We start from the raw sequence: 25,404 nt of genomic DNA, 5'->3' as shown, positions 1-25,404 counted from the left end.
AGGAAACATGTTCTTTTGCAGACTTGGGAGATAAGCAGATACTTTAGACATAATCACATACCCAAGAATTCTAAAAGCTAGGGACTGGGGGTTCAAAGCATACTTTTTTATCACATAGGAACATAATGGGCCTCATCCCTGTGAAACTAAAGCGCTATAATCAATTGGCAATTTAAATAAGCCTGGAGAAAGAGCCCAAGTTCCATGTGATAATGTAGCCGGGATGACACAGAAAGTATAGGCTTATAAGACCTTGAGTAAGTAATATTTGTGTTTATTCCTCTGAGCCAATGATGCTGGGATAACAAATAATGATTGTTTTGTAGACTGGGAAGGCAGCAGCTTCCTCCAAGCAAGGGACAGAAGTCTATTGCTTTACTCTTGTACTTCTGTGATCTCACAGCTCAATATATGCCATAGGAAGAGATACGCCATGCAGAAAATCCATAGCTGTAAAGAGTTACAAGTGAGTCCTAGCTTTGGCAGCATGGACACGAAAACTAGACCGAAGCAGAGAAAATTAACTTGGCCCCTGTGCAAGCATGACATAAAAATCCTTGAAGCACTCCATATTTTTGTTGATGTGGTTAACATAAAAAAAAATTCTCTTACTGATGAACCTGCCTAAATAAATTCTCTAGCAGCAGACTCAGGAAAGTGTAATTTACTGGCCCTTTGCTCTAACCTAACAAGTCTGCAAGTCTGTATTTATCCTTTACCTTGGTTTCAATTAACACAAGATCATAGCCCAGGAGAGTAACTGTTTATGCTTTTACCCCTAGAGATTCAGGGAGAGAAATTCCTTCCCACTTGGGTGTCAGCAGTCACCCCGCTGGAGCTGCAAGGAAATTCGGGTAGCGTGGAGCCTCTGTCAGTCAAACACTTTCACCAACCTTCTAAGCCTGCAGGTCACTCTGGTTGACCTGTGCCGTGCTCCCAGTCACCTGGGAAGGAAGTGGAAATGCTCAGAATGGGCAAGAGGGCTGCTGTCGTTTTCTACCATTATTAATCACAAACTTCTAACTTAACTAGTTACACTTAAGAAATGTAGCTAATGAACAAAAACTTCTTCTTAGCACTTTATAGGGATTTAAAGTAACATACTAATTAATCCTCCTGGTATCTGCCAGGGAGCTTCACAGCCATGCCTCCCCCTCTGAGATGTAAGAGGCCTCCTTTACCTGTTATGATTCTGTGTGAAGCATGCTTGATGGCATTGTTACCGTCTGTGGGATTACTAATTTTGTCTGTATGTGTTTAAAAACTAAACGCCTTGTGAGGAACAGTCCTTTTTTGCCTTTCTCACCAGCAAATAAAGATATATGTGGAAGAAACATGAGTTTCTTGAGTCAGTTTGTTCTACCGCTCAGATCCTTTTTTTCAGCTGTTTTCCCTTGCTGTAGACATCATACCCTGAACCCTGAGTGCTGAGGCTGGCAATCAGTAACCCCTGTGATTTTAGTTTGATATTTTTATGTAACTCCTGAGTTTGTGAACAATGGTTCTCTGATTCTAGAGCCTTTCTTTCTGCCTTTTTTCCTTCTGGTGTTTTGCAACTTACAGATTTGGTCCAATGGTGTTTGTTTTAACTTAATATATGTATTTTTTAAATAATAAACATTTTTTCAATTTCTTACAATATATTTTGATTACATCAAAAAACTCAAATTCATCCATCATGTCCCTATCATCCCTAATTTTATGTCCAGAATGTAGCATTTGGAACAAGTTTAGAGATTTAAAATGATCTTTAAAAGACACAATTTACTATATATTTAGTGTTGCCTATGTCTTCATGGACAGAGGATCATAAAGAGCAGCATGAGCCTCTTGCTGGTAACATTTAAAGAAAAATTATGGTGGCGCACGCCTTTAATCCCAGCACTCGGGAGGCAGAGGCAGGCGGATCTCTGTGAGTTCGAGACAAGAGACCAGCCTGGTCCACAAGAGCTAGCTCCAGGACAGGCTCTAAAGCTGCAGAGAAACCCTGTCTCAAAAAAAAGAAAAAAGAAAAGAAAAATTATGACATTTTTCCATGTGCTACCAATGGTCAATATCTCTCTAGTTATGGGTGGGTCCTCATAAATTACTCTTCCATTTATGCTGTAAATTTGGCTGGCTTTGTGTTGGGCAGATCTTTCCTGCACAGTATGCTTAGCTGAAAGTTCCTCTTTAACAATTATCCTGTAAATTGTGAAGAGTACCATTTTATTTAAAATGTAATATTTATATGGTATATAACATAACACACACACATTTATTTTTTTTCTTTTTTTTTCCTCATTTTTTTATTCAAGATTTCCATCTCCTCCCCCTTCCCTCCCCTCCCTTCCACCCATACCCCCACTCCACCCCTCTCCACAGACAAAGAGCCATCAGGGTTCCCTTCACTATGTTAAGTCCAAGGTCCTCCCAGCTCCCCCTAAGTCCAGGAAGGTGAGCAACCAAACTGACAAGGCTCACAGTGAGCCCGTCCATGCTGTAGAGTTCATGTTCATTGCCATTGTCCTTGGTTTCTCAGTCCTCCTCCACCATCAGCCACATTCAGAGAGTCCGGTTTGGTCCCCTGTTCCATCAGTGTGTGAAGTGGAGGATGGGAAGAGCTTGGGGGAATAGGATGGTTGGGGTATAGGAAGGGTGGATATGGGAATAAGGAATCACATTTATTTTTTTAACCAGATATTTATTTTGAGTACAAAACTCACATGCCCAATCAATCCCATGTTCATGGCAGTGTCTTTTGAAATGTCAACTATGTTGACGTGTTGAATCAGTTTCATAAATATAAAAATAATGTATAAACAATGCCTCAAGAAGTTTAAAGCAATCCAACAGGGATAGTGTAGATGCACATAAGAAGAAGGAAAATCAGTCTGTGTTTAATATTTACATTGTATGTCAGTTTACAGTAGCATTGACTCTTGGGAAAACTGATGTAGAAAGCATAACTCTGAAATGGTTTAGGCGTCTTCTAATTCATTTCATTCTATTCTGAAAAAAATAACTATCTTTAATTTAGAACAAAATATATGCTAAATTCAATGGCTCTCAAAATGATCCTTGCTAGCTTCAGAAGTCATAAGTGTCACAAATTTCTGTGACAAGTGAAATTGAGACCTCAGAAGGCTTCTACCTCTGATGGAATCAGCTGTTAGATTAGGAATTTGGTCTGTTATAGAAGTTTAGAGGAACACAAATTGGCTCAATTCAGTAAATGCCCCTCAAGACTGACCTCAAAGACCACCTCATCTTCTTACATTCATCCTCCTCATTAAAAGAGAGTTACTGAAAAAAAAAAAAAACAATAGATTGGTCAGTCCCTGTCAAATTGTATAGTGCAGGAAAGCATTTGCCACACGCCATATGGTCTTACATGGAATTATGAGTAACTTTTTATTCACTATGAAGTTCATGATCTGCGTCACTAGAATAAAACAAAATGATGTGGCACTTTATAGATTAATCAACAAAGGACCACTTCTTCCTCCTATGATATTTTTCCTCTCCTTTCCACTAGTTGGCTGGCCTGTCACAGGCCAGTTTATATAGAAGAGATTTATTGTTGTTAATTAGCATCCCATTAGGCAAATAAATGTGGTCTATAGGTCAGATCTATTGAGAAAATAATCTTGTTAACAGCTACTCATGGTGTTTGGAAGAAATTCTGATAATACCTAGCTAACTATGACTAAAACTTCTTGAGGCATTAAACCCAAACTAACTGGTTAGCTTCTCCCAAGGGTATAACTCACAGGAGCTGTAATGTAATAAATCAGTTTACTCCTAATAGTTTTAACTGTATTCATTACATGGCAATAGAGAACTTGGAAATATCTAACATGCTGTTTGTACAGAGTATTTAACCAAATGGGCACCATAAGATGTATGAATGACTAGAGAAAGGCTGGGAAAATCTGAAAGGGAAGACTTATTCACAAAATGTTTGGATTAGAGGAATCCTTCATAAGAATTAACAGAAATGATAATAGTCTTGTCACATACTGTGGAAGAGGAGCGTCATACCAACAGGTGAAGCAGGGCCAACAGTTCTGTCAGGACTGCAGTCTCGCTCTGATTGTTAATTGGAGGTTAGATGCTCATTCTGTGCACCTGCGACTGGCATGACAGGATACCATGACATCATCTTCCCTAAAGCTAAGCAATGTTCAACCTATGGACCATGAAAGGAATAAAATCTTTTCTTCATAAAATTAATATGCCATGGATATTTGCTATAACAAAAACCATACCATTGATTATATAATAGCGTTCCTCTTTACAAAACCTATACTATTTCCTACATAACCAAATAAACATTTTTGTTTTTAAAATTTATTAAAATAATTAAAGTGGAATAAATGCATCAGATGTAAAGTAGCCAAGTTGCACAGCAGAAATGTGATGAGTCCATAAAATGATCTCATTAAAATTGTTTTCTAAAATTTGCAACAATAATAATGCTAGTATTAAATTATTTTGAAAGTGGCTTTATTTGAAAAGTAAATATAGTTGCCAATAATATAGAAGCTATAAAATTTTATAGATTAATTCAATAAACTTTTCCATCATACAAAACTTTTGCTTTTTAGACAGTCATTGTTTTAAGTATATAAAAATATCTCTGTCTAGAGAGTGATGCCTACTGAGAATATTCCTACTAGATCATGTAGTGATTTTTAAACTTGTTTAATGGACAAATATTTAAATCTGTTTGTAAAGTTTGGTTTCTTAGGTATACAAGCAACCTAAGTGAGCGCATCCATGACAGAATGTATGTACCAAGTACAGGCAAGTTTGAAAGGTGGAAGAAGGCATCCTAAGGCAGGCACGGTAGTCTATTCTGTAGTAGAAGTGCAGGCCTAGATAAATAAACAAGGGGTAATATGTTGGTGCCCAAAGGTCAGAGAGTTCAGACCTGTCCTTGTTCCTTCAAGGTTATTGACAGGAGGTTTTGACCTAGGGTGTGGTTACTTGATGCTTTGGGCATTTGAGAAGGTGATAACTTTGTTTCTTGCATTTTGCATTTTGGTAAAAAGGTTTTTTTTTTCTTCCCACTCCTCTTTGGACTGCGGTATATAAAGCCTATGAAAAATAAATGTGGGTGGATTCAGTATTCACGGGGCTGCCCTCCTGACTCTATCGTGTGTCTCTGTCTTTTCTTTTGTACCTCTGTTTTCTTCTGCCTAACATTTCTAATCTACATGCCCCAACCCTGGACCTTATGAACCCATCAAGGCTGGATCCTGAAAAGAATGAAAAGGCAAAACAGTTTAGGTGCTTTGAATGGATTTTTCTATTTGTATATCAGCAAATCTGAGTGGCTACTGGGAAACTTGGAGTCTGTGAAGGAAGAGAGAAAGAAAACAGACAAAGAAAAAAAAGTTTATGGCACGGCATGTATTATGTGATATACCATAAATAAAATTGCAACCAAATATCACCTAGTGGCTAATGTACAATCATTGTGGTTCAGTTAAAATGCAACATGGTTTTAAGTGTCTTAATGTCTGAAAAGTATGTCTTTACACTGACAGACACCAAGTCAATGAGGGTTGCCACTCATGGCACATGACCGACAGGCACCCCGTTAACATCTTGACACTGAAACAGACTTATCTCCCTCGGTAAAAAATCTCTTTTATTTAAATTTTTCATTTTTCTTGAGCGCATCACACAAATGCTATATTCACATCATTTTCAGTCTTTCTCCTCTCCCGTCCACATCTTCCTGTATCCTTTCCATCCCCGTCTCTTCTTTAATTACACACATGTCTCCTCAGCCCATTTGCTGCTGTGTACACGCACTTGGGTTTAAGGCCGATGACTAAGAACAGGGTAAGCTATCAAGGAGCTTTTTTTCATGGAGAAAACTAATCCCTTCTCTCTTAGCAGCCACTGCATTCCTGAAACTATTTAATCAGCTGTAGGACCTTGTGACATTTCCACAACCTCTGTTATATGTCAGTTTGTATTGCGCCATTCTATTGATTTTGTTTAGGCAACAGTATTATTGAGAGTCAAGAACACACTACCTATCTCCAGATATCCTTTCCCTGCTGTTCTTTTTTATTTAAAATAATTTTTTTTCATTTTATACGCTAGCCCCTGGATTCTTTTTTTTTTTTTTTTGGTTTTTCGAGACAGGGTTTCTCTGTGGCTTTGGAGCCTGTCCTGGAACTAGCTCTTGTAGACCAGGCTGGTCTCGAACTCACAGAGATCCGCCTGCCTCTGCCTCCCGAGTGCTGGGATTAAAGGCGTGCGCCACCACCGCCCGGCCCCTGGATTCTTTTTATCTAATCTTTCATCTATTTCTTCTTTAATTTTCACTCATCCTAAGATGCAGATGTTTTAGCTGGGGCTCTGAATTGCAGAGTCACAAATTTTCTGCACATTGGCCAGATGTGGGTCCCTGTTACCACCTCCATCTGTTGCAAAAGAGATGCTGCTTTGATGGGGGATGAGAGCTACACTTATCTGTAGACGGGAGACAATTCCATAAACTAAAGCTAGAAATTACATTTGTTTAGGAAACTGGCAATTAGTGGGCTCTTCTCTAGGATCCATCTATGCCCTTCTTAGTCATGAGTAGTTGGGTAGGTTTAACATCACGCATAAATTTCTTCCTATTGAGTAGATTAGACTTAAATCCAATTAGCTAGCTCTTGGTTATCCACAAGATAAAAGTGCTCATTCCATCATAAGGAATATTTTACCAGCTCGGTCCTTATTATTATTCATAGGCTTTTCAGATAGGTAGGACAATCAATGGATTTTTCTCCAGCTTGCATATTACATTTAGATACCAAGAGAGCTACTTTCCCCTTGCTTCCCAAAGATCTATACCTTTATGTCAGACATGAGAAACCTACATTTGATTTATTGATCAGGAGGTAGTCTAATAAAATCCCCAAACATTGAGCAGAATCATAAGGGCTTTGTTCCACTTTACATAAATATTCTGATTTGTAACCTGTTCTTCCTGATTTATTTTCATTAGTATAGAATGTAGAGCCTCTAATTATTGGTGTGTTCAATACAATGTGGGGAAGAATGCAATTAGCTATCTTTATAAGTCAAATTCTCTCACTTTGGGGATATTTGCTGTTAATCTCTCCCAAAAAAATAGTACAAGCTCTTTGCCAGGGTTCACTGTCTTCCCATAATTTGTTAATTTCATCATGATTAACAGGTACTATAATTTCTTCTGGGTCTATTCCTGCTAAATGATGAAGACTCAATTTTCCTTTCATAATTAATTCAAAGACCTTTCCCATGAAAGTTTTCAATTTTTTACATGGTTTATGTGATAAAAAGATCCATTATAAGATAATGTCTTCCCTCTGTATTTAAATTCCTGGATGGGAATATTTGGAGGTTATTATGACCAGAATGCAGTTACGATTCAGATCCACACAATCCACATGCGCCTTCTGTAATTTCTCATCTCTCAAAGGCACTTCTATCTCAGATTTAGCTGATTCCCTGGGACTATTTAAGTCTTTGTCACCATCTAAGGTTTTGTTTAAATGAATTATTTGATCAGGTTTATGCCAGCAATGGGTCATAGATTGGAAATGTCTCCTAGCAATCTTTGGACATCATTAAGAATCTGCAATCTCTTCTACTTTGTATGTTTTGTGTTCTAAGTTTCTGTAAATCTATTTCATAACCTAGATTACTGATAGACTCTCCTCTCTGTATTTTTCTGGATCAATTTGTAATTCCCAAAGATGCAAAACTTTCTTTGCTTCTCAAACATTCTTTCTAAAGTATCTACATTTGAATCAGTTACCAAAATGTCGTCCATGTAATGGTGAACTAGAGATTCAGGAAAGTGCTTACAAATCATGTTCCATGACTAACTTATGAAATATTGGCACAGGGCCAAATAACTCAATATTGACTGTATGTAATATCCATTCACCCATTGGTGCTGATCTGACCTTTAAGGTCCCAAATATATTTTTGCATTCTAAGATAGCATTTTCAAAAGTCAGAGATTCGATGAGGACTCATCTCACTTCTGGATCTGCTACCCCTATTTGTACAGCTTTAGTTAAATCTTTGTAAAAAAAATTACTAAAAGGTTCTTTGGGGACTTGTATAACCTTAGTATATGATTCTATACTTTTTTCTTGTTCTTGAATCTTGTTCCAAGCATTTAAGGCTGCTCTATGGCATAAGGACAATATGTGTTCGTTGTATGTAGCTTGACTATCCAGATCAGCATAAGGGCCCTCACCAAGAATTTTATCTTGGGAGGCCTCAAAAACCTTTGACTTTACCTTTCTATGCAAGGGCCTTAGTTTCTTCTCTCCAAAATCTCTTCCACTGAAGCTGTGGATCACAGTACAGCTGAGACTAGTTGAAACCAATCATGTATAGTAGTAAAGTAACATTTCTTGAAGGCTTATCTTTACCAACTCCCTCCCATATGGTGAATGCATGCCATAAGATACTTCTGCTTCTTTAATATCTTTTAGATCTTCCGTACATATATGTTCCCATTTACATTCTGTATATCCTTTGGGGTATTGAGTATTTGTTGGTTTTTCAGAGGCAGTAACAGGATAAGTAGCTAAAACTCTTGGTAAGTTATCTCTGACTCTGAGAGGTACTGGCAATGCTAAATCTTTACTATTGTCTTTTGCTGGCACCTCCTCTCCTTGTTTATCAGTTCTGAAAAGTTCCTCAATCAATTCAAATATTTTTATCACTGTCTTTGTAAAGTCTGAATTTTTGGACCTGTGAATATTTCTAACGATTTCATCAAATCAATTAATTTCTGGTTTTTATCCTGCACATGTAATTCCAAGTTTAAAAATTTTTCCATTAATGATATCTTCTCATCCTTAGAGATTATTTGGATGGTGTGTAGATTGCCTTCCAGGAAGGATGTTTTACCTACTAGCTTGTCATAACTTTTTAACAGATTTTGGTTGTCAATTTCAATAGTATGAATTCTTTCAGATAATCTATCACTACCATTTTATAAGGTTTCATAACCCATTGGCATGGAGCGAATTTTGTCTGTCAAATTATGGTTATCATTTTCAATGTATTGAATCCTTTCAGCCAACTTCTCATTACTAGTCTGTAAAGTCTGTATCATTTCTAAACGTTTCTCATTCTTGACTCTGTTATCAAACCATTTCTTTAAAGATATAATATTAATTATATAATAACTATAGCTAAGAATGTGTAAATCCCAGGTAGGTCATATGCCTCTCTTAGAACTTCATCCATAATAGAAACAAAATAGTTATTAAATTCTTGGATGGAGATATTATCTCCCATTATCTTAGAAGTGATTTACAGCCGAGCGGTGGTGGCGCACGCCTTTAATCCCAGCACTCGGGAGGCAGAGGCAGGCGGATCTCTGTGAGTTCGAGACCAGCCTGGTCTACAAGAGCTAGTTCCAGGACAGGCTCCAAAGCCACAGAGAAACCCTGTCTCGAAAAACCAAAAAAAAAAAAAAAAAAAAAAAAAAAGAAGTGATTTACAAATTTAAAAAAAAAATACTTATAATTAGCAGATGATTTACATCTGTTAAAATTCTGATTTAGTTGAGACTTTTAAGGTGTAATAACGATGTGAGCCAGAAAAACCTGTGGATTTTGTAAGCCGAACTCAAATCCAGCTCTACGGAATTTTGTTAAAAAGACGCAGGTCAGGATAGCTGTACAGCTGTTACACACTGGTTGCAGGAGTCAGGGGAAGCTGCAGTAGCCGTGTGGGAGACGCTTACATGCAGGGCTATGGGCAAGCTGCGAGACTGTAGGATCCACAGGAAGCTACAGGGAGGCCATGGGAAGCTGTGTGGGTATCCTGTTTGGTGGCAGCAAGGATGGGCATGGCAGAGAGGAAGCTAAATCAGGCAGATGGGATCAATGAGCACTAGTCATCTTTGGAACTCAGGTGGCTAAATTTGAGTTCGAATTCCTAGAGCTGGAATTCCAATCCCAGCTCTGGCCTGAACTAGTGGCTAAAAAGCCTCAGGCAAGCGATTTTTTCTAAATTTGTGCCCCAAAAAGCTAGGCACTGAATGAAGCATGATTAATAAAAACTCAGAGAGAGAAATTGGGGTTCAACCTGAAGGTCTGAAAAGCAAAACAGCCAGCCACTAGCACTTACCTCTCTCTACCTCAGTCCAAAATGGTGATCCTGCCTCCAGTAATCTCAGAATGAGACTGTGTCTGTGAGCTGTCTCCTCCCATTTTATATTCCTCTCTAGAACTGAGATAAAAGGTATGTACCACTGAGAATAAAGTCAAGCACTGCCCCGTTTCTAAGACAAACTAGTGTGGCTACTGGGATTAAAGGTGTGAGTTTACCACTGGCTGGTCTGTGAGGCTGACCAGTAGGGCTGTTTTACAGGCAAGCTTTATTTATTAAAATGCAAATGAAATGTCACTACAATTGTTCAAAATGCCACTGAGACACAGTAAGAAATTTTAAAGGACATAAAATAGTAGAACAAAATTTAGGAACTTGAAACTCAAATGAACCATGAAACACTTCTCTAGAAGGCTAAAGGAGGCTGAGACCCACCCTAGCTCTGCAGCCGACTAAGAGCAGAAAAAAAAAATGACTACAGCACAGTTCCCATAAAGATAGGAACTGCAGAAACTAAAGTCTCTTAAAACAAGCTGATTTCCACTGTGGAAGGAATGCTAGAAGAGATACACATGGGATGTGTGCATGTGTGGCTATAATTGTTATTAGTCTGGCAATTCACATCTTATACTTAAAAATGGTTTGATAGCCAGGTGGTAGTGGGGCACGCCTTTAATTCCAACACACGGGAGACAGAGGCCAGTGGATCTCTGTGATTTTGTGGTCAGCCTGGTCTATAAGAGCTAGTCCCAGAACAGGCTCCAAAGCTAACAGAGAAATCCTGTCTCCAAAAAAAAAAATGGACTTTGCAAAAGGATAATGAGAAATTATGGGTAAAATAAAAATCATGGAGCATGGTTAAGAGAAATTGGCAGAAAGGACCTTGGCTTTGGATGGTAATATGCAAGTCACTCAATTAGCCACTAATGAAGACAAAATAGCCTTGAAAGATAAAATAAAAGCCTTAGAGGTATTCACACAGATCATGGAGAACGGTTACAAGAAATTGGCAGAAAGAACACTAACTTTGGAAAATAATTTGCAAGTAATACAAATAGTCACTAGTCAAGGCTGCCTTGATTAAGAAGATAAAAATATTAGTGTTGTTTATGAATGACAAGAATAAGAAATGACTGCTTTAATGAAGACTTTAGAAGGCCCCACTGTTGAGGAGGTGCAGAGCCTCCAAAAGGCAACTATTAATAGATTCCGAGTCTTAGAAGAACTTATTGAGGCTGATAAAAAGAGAATTCAGACACGGATGGAAGACATTAGAGAGGTGTCAACCTCACCATTACCTTGAAGAATTATAGATGAGCTGCCTTGGTTTGTTAGCACACCCACCATGATTTATCCTATTACTAATTATGGAAAGCAAGCAAATAAAAAAAATATTCTGAAGGATATACAGACTTAAAATGAGAATCTACTCATATGAAAGATTTAAATAATATTAAGGAAGCAGTAGTTGCCTGTGGCATGCTTTCAGCATATGTGACTACCTGTGCCCCCAGACGAGTCTGAGAGCATAACTTTGCAAAAGAGAGAACCAAGCAGGTACTTTCTGTGGAGCACAACCTGAATGTACAGCAGGCCTCTGAAATCTCTTAAAAGCAGTGGCTGCTTGGTGGTCCCCAGCTCCCAAATTCATTTGTCCTCACTCAGCTTCGTCAGCTGCAGGTATAAACTCATGAGACGGTGGGAAGAAATTAAAGCATACCCTGGTTTCAGGGCTGAAATGAAAACAGAAGCTAAGGGAGCTGGAGAAATAGCTTAGTGTTTAGGTGTGCTTGTTGATTAATGAGGAGGATGAGGGGTCAGATCTCGGAAGCCAAATGAGATGTTTCACTAACACCTGTAACTCAAGCTAAACGGGTTCTAATATCACCTTCTAGACTCTGTAGGTAACGCATGTGTACATACATTGGCACAGGCACACACATACACACACACACACACACACACACACACACACACACATATATATATATGTATATATATACAAAATGGAAATTTAAAAAATAAAATTAAAAAGTAAGGAAAATGTTGCCTTCTTCTTTCTTCCAAAAAGTTCCATTGCTGACCACGCTTATTGTGGCATGTCAGCAGTGAAGAACTGGTTTTGATGTCCCAGAAGAGCAATGTCAATCTTCACAGGAAATGCAATGACAATTGGCTCAATGAAACTAATTCAAGTGTTTGGAAAAAAAAATTAAAGCAACTGAATCTTAGGTTTTAGATAGAACTGCAAGGCCAATGGCTTTTCTGAGAGGTGTAAGACCTAAAGTTATGACCCGCTTCCATCTACTTTGCCCTAAGATATCACTCTGTCAGCTAAATGTTTATATTCAGTGCTCTCAAATGTAAAACACGTGGTGAAAATTGCCAAATACTCACTTAATAAGTCAGTCTAAGGGAAAATATTTGTCTTCTTGAATCAAAATATAGTGTTGGGGTGTGTGTGTGTGTGTGTGTGTGTGTGTGTGTGTGTGTGTGTGGTGTGTACATGCCTTGGTGCACAAGTGGAAGACATAGGAAAACATTCTGGAGTAGATTTTCTCCTTTCACCTTTGCATGGGTTCTGGGGATCAAACCCAGGTCACTAAGCTTACAGATTAAAAAACTGTGCCTGGTGTCTTCTTAGCCCCGCCTCTCTACTAGAATGCCCCACAAATTTAGGACTCAAATGCACTTGCTCATGCAGTGGCACTGTTTATTCTATACGCTGGATACAATGTTATCTCTGAAATGAGAGTAAAGAATTGCATCCTTCCTTAGTTTAAGACGATTTTACGTCACAGCAAATTCATTGGTGTGTTTCTGTTCCAGAAGCAGTGCGCAGACGGACATCTGTACATTGGGGTACTTCTGTGAAACAGTGGCAGACAAAACGTTTTAGTCTGCTGAGGGAGGGAGCTTTAGAGCCGACTGATGAGACTGTGTTGGCTCCGCTGCTACAAGATGGTTTATAATGTGGACACTGACGATAAAGTCACAAAATACCGTGTTCTTTACAGACTTCCTTGACCCAGTCTCCACTTAAAAAAAAAAAAAATGATTCCAGGTAGAAAAGAAATTAGCAAGTGTGCAGAAGCTTCAGTGTTCTTGAAATGAAATATGCCAGTGCTTATGACTTGCATTACTAAAATATCATTCTGTTTTTCATCATTTTGCGAGTGATTCTATTAATGCACGCTCAGACAGAGTCGAATATAAATCTCCAAAGTGAGCTGCCTAGAGCCCTGGATATATTGGGATATGACTTTGACGTCTGCGTAGGGATAGGAGCAGTACTCAGATTAATCCTCTGCTAAATGCTAAGGGGAATTGAGTGTAAAATAAAGCCTGGCATACTATCAACCTAACTCCATAACAGGAGAAAAACATAGATTAAAGTTTAAGAGTCAAAAGCTTTGAATCGTCACATACTCCAGACATATCCTCTGTTTCTACAAGGAGTGCAGATTCACAATCCTTATATGCTTTGAAACTTAGAAGAAGAGGCTACAGAGTGAGGATGGATAAAGAGGTAGATAGAATCTCATCCTGTGGGAGTTAATGAAGCTTTGCAGCTATAAACAAGGTAGAGTGAAGGAAGAACAAGAACTGATGTGGGATTCCCTTCTATGTGCTGTGATTACCATTAATGAAGAAAGAAACTTTTGTGACCTGTTGATAGGGCAGAACTTCGGTAGGCGGGGGGGGGGGGGGGGGGGGGGGGGGGGGGGAACTGGACTGAATGCTGGAAGGAAGAAGGCAAAGTCAGAGAGACGCCATGGAGCCGCCAGAGTCAGACATGCCAAATCTTTGCCAGTAAGCCACTGCCATGTGGCGATATACAGATTAATAGAAATAGATTAAATTAATATAAGAGTTAGCCAATAAGAAGCTAGAACTAATGGGCCAAGCAGTGAATTAATTAATGCAGTTCCTGTGTGATTATTTCTGTTCCGGGCGGTCGGGATGAAGAAGCAACTCTCCTGCTTCTCATTGTGGGGCGTCTCTATCTCCGAGGGGAAAGACTGGATGGAGACCTCCAACTTTGACTCTCTCTCTGCATAATGTCTAGCTGTAGGTCTCTGCATCTGCCCCATCTGCTACTAGAGGAAACCTCTTTCATCATGAGTGGACAAGGCACCAATCTATGAGTATAGCAGAATACCGTTAGGAATCAGTTCATTGATTTTTTTTCCCCAGTGATTTTTGGTTCTATCCTAGGTCTCTTGTTTATATAGTCTCCCATTCCTGGCCATCAGAGCAATGTAGGGAACGCACCTTTGATTCTCTGCATATACAATTCCATGACAGACAGTAACAGGATTTTTTTTCCTTGCTGTGGTATTGTTTACATTACTCTATATTTATTACTCAGGAGTTACTGTAATTAGCTATCATCCCTAGTGTTTTCCCATATTACAAAGTAGACGTGAGGAAAAGAGCTCGAACAAAAAAACCTGTCAGACAAAAATAAAATAAAGTCCTTGTCCTATCAACGCCCCATGAAACATGATCTTCAATAACCTGCTTCGTTTACCACTAGGATGGAAACAGTTAAGTAAGAGTAGTGTCATGCAGTTTCCTCTTTTGTAATTTTATCTTTATCTCTTTCCTAGTCAGCAAGCAAGTTAAATTGTCTGCATCTGTCCTGTTTTGCAAGAGACCAAACAGCTCTTGAAAAAAAGTGAGTCCTAGTTTTACATATGAAATGAGCTGACTTGGCAACTTCAGCCTTGGGGGAAGAAATGGTTTGCTTGCTGCTGTTACCATAAAACTACAGTGAGCAGAAGATATCATCAGAGGTCTGGAAAGGATAAATTATAGCAGGAAGTATAATCCAAATGGCCACAGTACCAGTGAAAATGACAGAGACTTATAGTGACCTGGACAATTACCCGAGGCTCCTGTGGTCTTGACGGCTTCATTGGGAGGACAGGGCGTAGGCCTTTGGCTAGCACACAAGATAGCATTACATATTCAGTTGCTACACTGGACAGCAACCACACCCAGAAATGCTGAGAGATTTTCCTGTGAAAGAGAACTCGGGAAAATTGACTCACCTTAGCCAGGCAGATAAGGGAAAACCCCAAAATATCCATTTGGCTGGGTCCTTGGCAGTAGGCAAGATATGGGGTAGTCTTATGCTCCATGGTTAACATTACTGCAATCCAGTTGAAGTCATCTGTGCCCCATTGTCTTCTTTGGAGAACTTAGAGTCACTGATAATAGCTGAAATGTCTGTTTATCATAGGTAACTTTCTTACTAAATACTTTAAATGCTATATTCAGCAGATCTCTGAAGAGTTTGAGGACCATTATCTATTAATTTTCCTTTATTCCAAATAAACATTACTTTTTAAAAGTTACTTGCTTTAGGCTTAACCTTTAAAACTTATAGGAGACTAGATAAAGCTTCTCATTTTTACAGGGAGTTACTACCTTTTATAATATTAGGATTTTAAAATTTAATCTTTTTATATTTTAGCCTTAAAATTTGAGCTGAAAATTTATTTAAGGATCCTTGAGCATGAAAACATAATTTTAAGCCATGAATAAAGAGATGGGGAACTTTATAAGACCATAAATATATTTCACATAGAAAGTAGAAATCTTATGTTTTGATCCTCTCATAGGTTTCCATTGTGAAAAATCAGGAGCTTTTTCATTGTTGTTGTTATTGTTGTTCTTTATTTGTATGACTCAGTTTATCCACAACTTAGCAGAGAGTTGTCCAGGTGGTGGGGCCCTGGGAGGATAGAAGGATCCAAGAGCCAGAGAGAGAACACTTAGCAAGTATGCAAGAGGAGATGGAGATAGATGGTTAGAACAAGTGGATGGAAAATGAAGCTGAAGACTCTATAATTATAATTAAGTCAAATTTCCAGATAGAAGAAGACAGAAGAAACAAATGATTCAGGTATACTTTGGGGAAGTCAAATAACAAGTTTGGTTCTGAGAGGCTGAGTCCCTTAGAAGGGAACTCATCCATGCTAACCTGATGATTTTGGCACCAGATGAATGAAAATGAAGACAGGATTCTTCCCAAGTATGGATGAGGAGAAGGCTTTTATTAAAAATATGAGGTAGCGAATATCCTGAGGCATCTGGAAGAGTCCAGACGGGACCTGGCCAGCAGAATGCACTGGGCCGTGAGATGAGAGGACCGTGAGAATGAGAGAGGAGAGAGAAGAGGGAGAGAAAAGAGGAGAAAGGGCAAATGGACAAAGAGGGGTCTAGGAGTGGAGCCAAGAGCAGAACCGAGAGGTCATGTATTCTAAATGGCTGTTATATAGGATTAGAAGCTAGAGGAAAGGACATGAAGCTTAGTCCCTAGGTTGGAGAGGTTTAGGGTAGGGGGCAGGGTGAAAGATACTGTGTGGAGACACAGGTAATGAGTGAGACTTGTCCCAGGTTTCTTTGGGACCTGACAATTACAACTGAAAATAGTCTGTAGACTCCCAGAAGCCTCATTACTCAATCATGACCGAGGTTTTAGAAGCCTAAACGCCACTCTCCTACCTCTGTGTCCCTGCAAGAGGGTTCAAAGAATCCAAAGAGTAAGACTTTCTATGAGATCACCTAACTACTATCCATAAATGAAGATGAAACCATATGTGTGGACAGCAAGTAATTGTGCTCCATCAAAGAGGAAGCTCTTGTCTGCCTGGGAGTAGTATCTATTTCTGATATCTCAGCATTCTGGAGTCCAAAGTCAGCCTCAGCAACACAGAAAGTTCAAAGCCAACCCATGTTTGGGGGCAACATGTGATCATTTCAAAATACTAATTCAAACTTAACAGAAGTCTTGGAGACTCATGTTGGTCATTGATGGCAGTGTTACGAAACGTGACACCCCAGGTAGTGAGACAGTTCGAAACTTTTTATGTTTAAGCAACTGCACTGGAAATTCTGCTCCTTAAGTCATAAAATTATCTCACTGAATACATGTAAGAGCATTCTTTAAACAATGCAGAGAATGTTTTGATGCGTCCCACATTGAACTGGTCAGCAGTATAACCAGTCTCAGTAGTGATCAGTATTCAGCTCCTTCTAACGCTTTATATTCTTCACTGAGCTGTTGTATTTGTCTCCATGTTTTGTGACTTGGGTAATGTTCATCATCTGGTAAGTGAATGCTGTGTCTAGTTAGGAATCCTCATTGACTAGTTACGACTGCCCATTGTAGTTGTAGACACAAGTGCTTAGCTGCTTATACGGGAGACACTGGCATCCCACTGCTGAGCTGAACCTCTTGGAAAGAATGATAGCTGGAACTGAAGTGGGAAGGCTTCCTCCTGACTTCTCTTAAGTTACATCAAATGGCTTCTCTTCCATTTTTAGGGAAGAAATAGAGGCTACCCAAAACCCACTGATTGGGAAGTGTCTGATGTCAATGGCTGGATTGTCACAGCTGAACCTACAAATCAGACAGACAATTCTATCATTCCGAATTTTATTTTATAAGTTGATTATTCTTCTACTCTGCTTTACTCCCCTCTGGGTAACACATATCTGCACAAGTAACCCTAAGGTGTCATTTATAACCTGGTCAATCCTAGGGTGCTGATCTGACCAAGCCTCTTTCGGTCTTCAAGTAAGAATTCCCTGTGCAGTGTTGGATGCTGAAGAAAAATGGTTTCTTCTTCTCTGTCACCAGCATTCTCCTCATATATAACAGACTAAGGTATGGACACAGAGGTTTCCAACAAATCTTTAAATAGAATTATAGCATATATCACATACTATTTTGCAAGTAGAAAGGAACTACAAAATCATTGCTGTAATGATTTTATTTGGCTGGAATTTTATCATTTTTTAGTCAAAAATAAACCTTTCTGTAGACTCTCATTTGATATCATTGAGTATCTTTCTACCTTTTTTCTCTCACAGTTTTACTTTACTCAACATGAAATCCACTCCTAAATATTATGTGAACTTAATGCCAGCAATGCCAAATCCATATTGTTTCCCCAGATCAGCCTTTGACCTGCCCTCTGAAATGTCAGAATGCCTGAGTTCTGTTTTATTAAATCTCTTCATTATGCTGAAGGAAACCTGTTTTTGTTCATCATGTCAAATTCAATTAATGACAGTGACCTATCTATCACTCCTAATGTTTCCAGATTTTTTAATGTTCTATTTTTGCTTCAGCTCATCTTGAAAAAGTTGCACTTAGTGAAGAAATGGTCTTGCTGATTAGTTTCATTTCAACTTGGCACAAGCCAGAGTCACTGGGCACTGGGACAAAGGAGAACTTCATTTGACTAAATGCCTCTACCAGTTTGGTCTGTGGGCAAAACTATGTCGCACTTTCTTGTGAGTTGATGTGGGAATGTCTAGCTTACTTTGGCAGTGTGCCACCTTGACTAGGGATCCTGGATGCTATAAGAATGTAGGCTTGAAAAGTCATGAAGAACAAGTCAGTAAACAGCATTCTTCCATAGCTTCTGTATCTGTCCCTAAGTCCAGGCTCCAGCCTTGAATTTCTATCCTGACTGTGCTGGGTGATGGATTACAAGATAATTTACAAGAGAAAACCAGTCATTCCCAGCAAGTTATTCTTGGTCATGGTGTTTAATCACAGCAATAGCTACTCTGGTTAAAACAGTGGTGCCACCTAGATATTTGAAGACAGAAAACCATGCAAGTCAACATTTATATGAACCATGGCCTATGCTATGTTGCTCAAATCTAGATCTATAGCAAAGCCTGAATGTCAATATCTTAGTAGGATATGATATTACAGTTATTATGATATTACACTGATGTACTTTTGTAGTCTGACTTTGGGAAGTATTCATGGAAAATGCAAGCAAATCAATTTTTCTAAGATAATTTAATTGTATGATGCAGACATTTATATACATTCTTATTCAACAGGTTTAATCTTCCACTGGTTATTTTCTTTTAAAAATATGGACCTTAGTATATGTTACTTTAAACTTCAAAACAATCTTCATGGTAACTTAAGCATTAGTGATAAAACTGATAAGGAAAACTAAAATAATTCATAAAATTTTACCTTATAAAACCCAACCGTTAATATCCATGTGTCAAAATATATCAATTGTTATCTGTCTGTATATCTAATTTTTCATGGTGCCAATATTCTTTCTATAATATTAATAAAGATGTAGGAGAAGCGACTTTCAGCTTAGCCAAGTTATATTTTGTTTTGGAAGCTTGAATAACTCTTAAGTGTTTCTCAAATGTTAAGATACATTGAACTTGAAAATATTAAGAGTAGCTTAAGAAACTTAATTTATATTTTAAATAAATTGAATATTTAATTTAGTTAAAATTATTTTAATTGAAATTTTTTAAAGTCCTAAAGTCTTCCTAAATGTGTTTCAGCTAGAGTTAACAAGGAATCTTGAATTCTACCATGAGAGACACAGATTTAACCAGGAATCTTGAATTCTACCATGAGAGACACAGATTTAACCAGGAATCTTGAATTCTACCATGAGAGACACAGATTTAACCAGGAATCTTGAATTCTACCATGAGAGACACAGATTTAACCAGGAATCTTGAATTCTACCATGAGAGACACAGATTTAACCAGGAATCTTGAATTCTACCATGAGAGACACAGATTTAATTTATGTCACCCGTATTTTGTGAGTTCCTTTGCTATATTATTAAACTCAGCGAGGAAGTCAACAACCCTAAAACTCCTTCTGTAACTTCTAAATGGCTGCACCCATTCTACAGGTGTGTGGCATGGTACTCTCCCCCGAGATGAACAGCAGTGTTGTTTGGTCAGTATCATGTATAAACAACATCATGTATACTGATGTACTCTGAAAGAAAAAAAAATTGTTCCATAGAAGTTCCATACTGAGGAATAAGGGAATGCACAAATTATTGCTGAAAAATCTTACCTGATATGTATAATTTCTGAACAAACACTGTTTAAAGCGATAAAAATCTTCAAACCAATATTACACAAATTACATTGTCTGAGTATAAAGTTCACACCGTGTAGCCAGGCGGTGGTGGGGCACACCTTTAATCCCCGCACTCAGGAGGCAGAGGCAGGCGGATCTCTTTGAGTCTGAGGCCAGCCTGGTCTACACGAGCTAGCTCCAGAAAAGCTAGGACATAGAGAAACCCTGTCTCAAAAAAAATGAATAACTAAATAAATAAATAAAAAGTTCACTCTATGTCACTGCTTGCCAAAGTATTGTTACTTCCCCTCAAAATAAAATACTTGCTGAAAGACTTTTTTGTTCGTTGTCATTTTTATTAGGACACTATGGCATATAGCCTCTTTTTGAGCAGTAAGACCAAGACAGTGGTAATGCTCCACAGATGTGGGATGTCCTTCTGTATGTGGAGCTTTTATTGTTTAATGAATAAAGCTACTTTGGCCTATAGAAGAGCAGGATATAGCCAGACTAGAAAAGATATAGAGAATAGGCAGAGTCAGGGAAACGCCACATAGCTGCCAAAGGAGAAGGACACACTGGAACCTTAAGAACCTTACCAGTAGGTCACAGCCTTGTGGTGATACACCGATTGATAGAAATGACTTCATTTAAGATGGAAAAGCTAGCTAGGAATACGCTAGAGTCATTGGTCAAACTCTGTTGTCATTAATATAATTTCTGTGAGATTATTCGTGTCTGGGCAGCCGGGATATGAACAAGCAGTCTCTTACTACACTCTGCCTCATGAGAATGATGCCCAGGATTCTAAGTAACAAAGATAAAAGCTTGTCTTTATATCTGGTTTGCCTAGAAGTAAAATTATATTTGGGTCCATGGAAACTCCTATTTCCATATGAAAAATAATGGTGACAATTAGAGGTTTGAAGAGGATAATGGGAAGAAAGAACCCACAGTCTTTTCACTTCAAATGTTAACAGCTTTCAAAATATTCATGCTGACTTTTCTAAATGGCTTAGCAGGATAGGTGTAGTCATTAAAATTTGTGTCTTGAGCACATTTGAACACATATGCAACATACACCTATCATACATATTTTTTTGACTCTGCTAATTACCAAAATTTATAACAGATGACAACTCTCAAGTTTTTCCGTGTTCATTCAGAATTTCCCTAGTGTTATTTATATTTTAGGGAGCATATAGAAATTCACATCATATGAAAAGCACCCTTTGCCTTAATGCCGGAGACGGCAAAGCATAGCCCCCTTCCACGTGCAGTTCTTGAGATGCAGGAAGCAAACAGACTAGGCTCCCACAAAGCCAGTACATGCAGTAGAATCAAAACCCAGTGTCATTGTCCTTGGCTTCTCAGTCAGCCCTCCTTGTCAGCCACGTTTAGAGAGTCCGGTTTGATCACATGCTCCATCAGACCCAGTCCAGCTGGCCTTGGTGCATTCCCATTAGATCAGCCCCACCGTCACAGTGGGTGGGCACACCCCTCGCAGTCCTGACTTCCCTGCTCATGTTCTCCCTCCTTCTGCTCCTCATTTGGACCTTGGGCGCTCAGTCCAGTGCTCCAGTGTGGGTCTCTGTCTCTATCTCCATCCATCGCCAGATGAAGGTTCTATGGTGATATGCAAGATATTCATCAGTGTGGCTATAGGATCTGGCCAGTTCAGGAGTCCTCTCCTCAGCTGCTCAAGGAACAAGCTGGGGACATCTCCTTGGACACCTGGGAACCCCTCTAGAGTCCAGTCTCTTGCCAACCCTAAAATGGCTCACTTAATTAAGATATATACTTCCCTACTCCCATATCCACTCTTCCTCCATCCTAACTGTCCCATTCCCCCATGCTCTCCCCATCCTCCCCTTCACACTCTTCTCTCCCCATCTCCCCTTACTCCATCCCACTCCTACCCCAAGCTCTCAATTTTTGCCTGGCAATCTTGTCTACTTCTAATATCCAGGAGGATAACTACATGTTTTCCTTTGGGTTCACCTTCTTATTTAGCTTCTCTAGGATCATAAATTATAGGCTCAATGTCCTTTATTTATGGCTAGAATCCACTAATGAGCGAGTACATACCATATTATCTTTTTGTTTGTTTGTTTGTTTTTCGAGACAGGGTTTCCCTGTAGTTTCTAGAGCTTGTCCTGGAACTAGCTCTTGTAGACCAGGCTGGCCTCGAACTCAGAGATCTGCCTGCCTCTGCCTCCCGAGTGCTGGGATTAAAGGCGTGCACCACCACCGCCCAGCCCATATTATCTTTTTGGGCCTGGGTTACCTCACTAGTGTTTTCTATTTCCATCCATTTGCATGCAAAATTCAAGATGTCATCGTTTTTTACCTCTGAGTAGTACTCTAATGGGTATATATTCCACACTTTCTTTATCCGTTCTTTCATTGAGGGGCATCTAGGTTGTTTCCAGGTTCTGGCTATTAACAAATAATGCTGCTATGAACATAGTTGAACAAATGCTTTTGTAGTATGATTGGGCATCTCTTGGGTACATTCCCAGAAGTGGTATTGCTGGATCCTGTGCTCGTGTATTCATTTCCCCCTCCAGACATCCCAGATTCCAGACCCACTTCTCTGCTGAGGCTGGTCCCTGGAACCTTAAATATTAAACTTCGTGAGACTTTGTAACTAAGTAGCTTCTAAAGGATGAAGCAGTGTGATTAGGAACACTGTTCTTAAAACCCTGTCAAAAACAAACTGATAATTTTTTTAAAGTTTCCACATCAAAAGATCTAAAGCTGTTAGATATTACCAAAGAGTAATTATTTGACATGAGTTATATCAAGTGTTAGCTATATTTAAATATAATTTGTGTTGAACTATTATATGTCAGTAATGTTGCAAAGTGACATTCCTTTGACTATTCTTGGTAACACTATTATTACTTCCATCTTCACACATAAATGCTTGAATTGTTTGTTCATTTTTATCCTAAATGGACACCCTGAATGCGACCACAGGCCCTGGCATGTAAGTCACTGAATAGCATCTCACAAGCCTTCCTCACGTGCTTATCTGAAAACCAAGCCAAGTTACAGAAAGCCAAAAGTATTAATTTTAAAGCACCCATTATCTAGATTGGTTCAAAAATATAGTACTACGGATCTGAACATGTTATGCAAATTTTTTGATCTTCCTCAATAGATAAAACTATGAAAGAATAAATATAATTTTCCACTTATTTGAAATACAATTAATTTTTAGTAAGAGTATGTTTTTAGCTTGCCCAAAATATTTTCTTTTTCTTTCAAGGTAGAAGCATTTAGGTTTCATTCTCTGAAATGGTAGATACCACAAAATGTACCTCACTTGTGGTCTCTCCAGAGTCATGCTGTATTTTCAATGTGACAAAGTAAACTATAATAATTTAAAGATTTTGTTATCACCATCTATAATTATTTTATATTTAATATATTGTCAGGAGGCATTGCCAGTGAAGACAGATAGTGACATGAATGGAATCTGAATGATTGACTGCAGTTCTGGAAATTGCTAGCCATCTGAGCTTGTGAAGGCAACACAAGGAAACTGTCCTTCACTGTGAAGGCTAACAGGATAAAATGCATTACACTGAAACTCAAAGAACTCAGTTGACTAGGGCACTATTGTCTATAGAAATGTCTGTTGTGCATGAACTGTTTCTTAGATTTGAGTAATAACAATTAGGTTATCAGTTTATAGGCTTGTATTAATTTTTACATTTCAAAATACCATACGCATATATTTTTACAACCAGACCAAATGTTTGTGATACTCTCAAGCCCTTTTGAAAAATTTTGAACAGTACGCCAGTTAAAAACAAGAACACATTAAGGCACGATCCTGAAAAGCAAACTATGTGACTTAAGTTTTTACTAAGAGGCTTTCTTCATTTTCCCCCTTTTATCTAATGATGATCAACCATCACAAACAAAACAAATAAGAAAAACAAATACTGGTAATTGGCTCATCTACATACTTTTCTATCTGATGGTTCATAAAACTGTAATCAGCAATAGGCCCCATTTTGCTAATGATTCTTGTTGTTTTTCAAGGGTCTCTTTTATTGTGGATTAAAATTACCTTGTTGTTGTAGAAAAATTTATATCCTTTTTGTTTTTTGTCTTGACAAAACAGTGACTTCATTCTAACAAAATGGCTTCTGAGAACCATGCCCACTGTAAGGAGCACAGTTCTGTGTCTCAAATCCACCCAGAGGCAAACATTTAGACAAGTCTCATACCAATATATATTCAAGCCATGCAGTCTCTTCTTAAACATACTACCCTTTAAAATAAACCCCCTAAAATATTTAACTGAATTAAAATTTCACACATATATTTGAGTCCTACTTGAGGTTCTTGCTGTTCCCACATCTTTCATTTGAACATTCACAAACATTATATAAGTTTGAATATCTATTTTTTCTTTAAAAAAAAAAACCCTGAAGTATAAGTGAACTACCAGACGCCCTACAATTATAGTCTAATTGCTGGAAAACATACCTGATTGATCTTGCTATAGTAATCCCCATTTTAAATAGCACAGCCTTCCAGTCTTTCTTTCTTTTTTTTTTTATTTTTGGTTTTTCGAGACAGGGTTTCTCTGCAGCTTTTTTTAGAGCCTGTCCTAGAACTAGCTCTTGTATACCAGGCTGGTCTCGAACTCACAGAGATCCGCCTGCCTCTGCCTCCCGAGTGCTGGGATTAAAGGCGTGCGCCACCACCGCCCGGCTGCCTTCCAGTCTTTCTACAGTGTATTTTAACCTTGTAATAGTTAAACATATATAGCTTTCTCCATCTTCTGATATGAATCAATATGCCTACAAAACATGAACAGAGCAATACTTCATTAAAGCCAACTCCTTATCAGAATTCAGCAGCGTTGACATGCTTTCTCAGTGGGAAGCATTTTAAGGTGTTTAACACATACATCTTTCATGCCAGAACATCGTTATAATCAGAGCTTTATAATTAAATCTAAGAGGAATCTTCTTTCTCCCAACTACATCCATTTCATACTGAACAAACCTTCTGGGGTAGATCTGCATGAAAGTTCCTTGTGGAACTCTGGAATTTTCCATGCTTTGTCTCAGGGAAATTTTTCAAGCATGGACTTCTGGGAATTGGCCAGTGACTGCTTAGTAACATGTTTTTACCCTTAGTATTAAATTTGTAACTTGTTGATAGATACCCTTTAATATTACAAAAGAATGCTGTTGGGAGTCTTTGAATATACTAAAAGAATTATGTATTTAGCCAGTTAATGCCAGAAGTGTCCATTATATCTCAGCAAAATAATTTTTCTTAGGTTTTATTCAAATACTAGATATTCTTTACATTACTCCATAAACTGTAGCAAAATTACAGTTATGTTGTAGCAATGAAGATAAATTTA

General features: G+C 38.4%; 1 non-coding gene across 1 annotated transcript; it reads left to right on the top strand.

Moving 5' to 3' along the window:
- The first annotated feature begins 474 nt into the window (after positions 1-474).
- Positions 475-577, top strand: LOC119826989. The gene has a single exon (XR_005287541.1). It is a non-coding gene; the product is annotated as a U6 spliceosomal RNA (small nuclear RNA).
- The last annotated feature ends 24,827 nt before the right edge of the window (positions 578-25,404 follow it).

The sequence above is a fragment of the Arvicola amphibius genome, chromosome 11, assembly GCF_903992535.2.
Source record: "Arvicola amphibius chromosome 11, mArvAmp1.2, whole genome shotgun sequence".
NCBI lineage: Eukaryota > Metazoa > Chordata > Mammalia > Rodentia > Cricetidae > Arvicola > Arvicola amphibius.
This window is presented reverse-complemented; position numbering and strand designations above follow the sequence as displayed.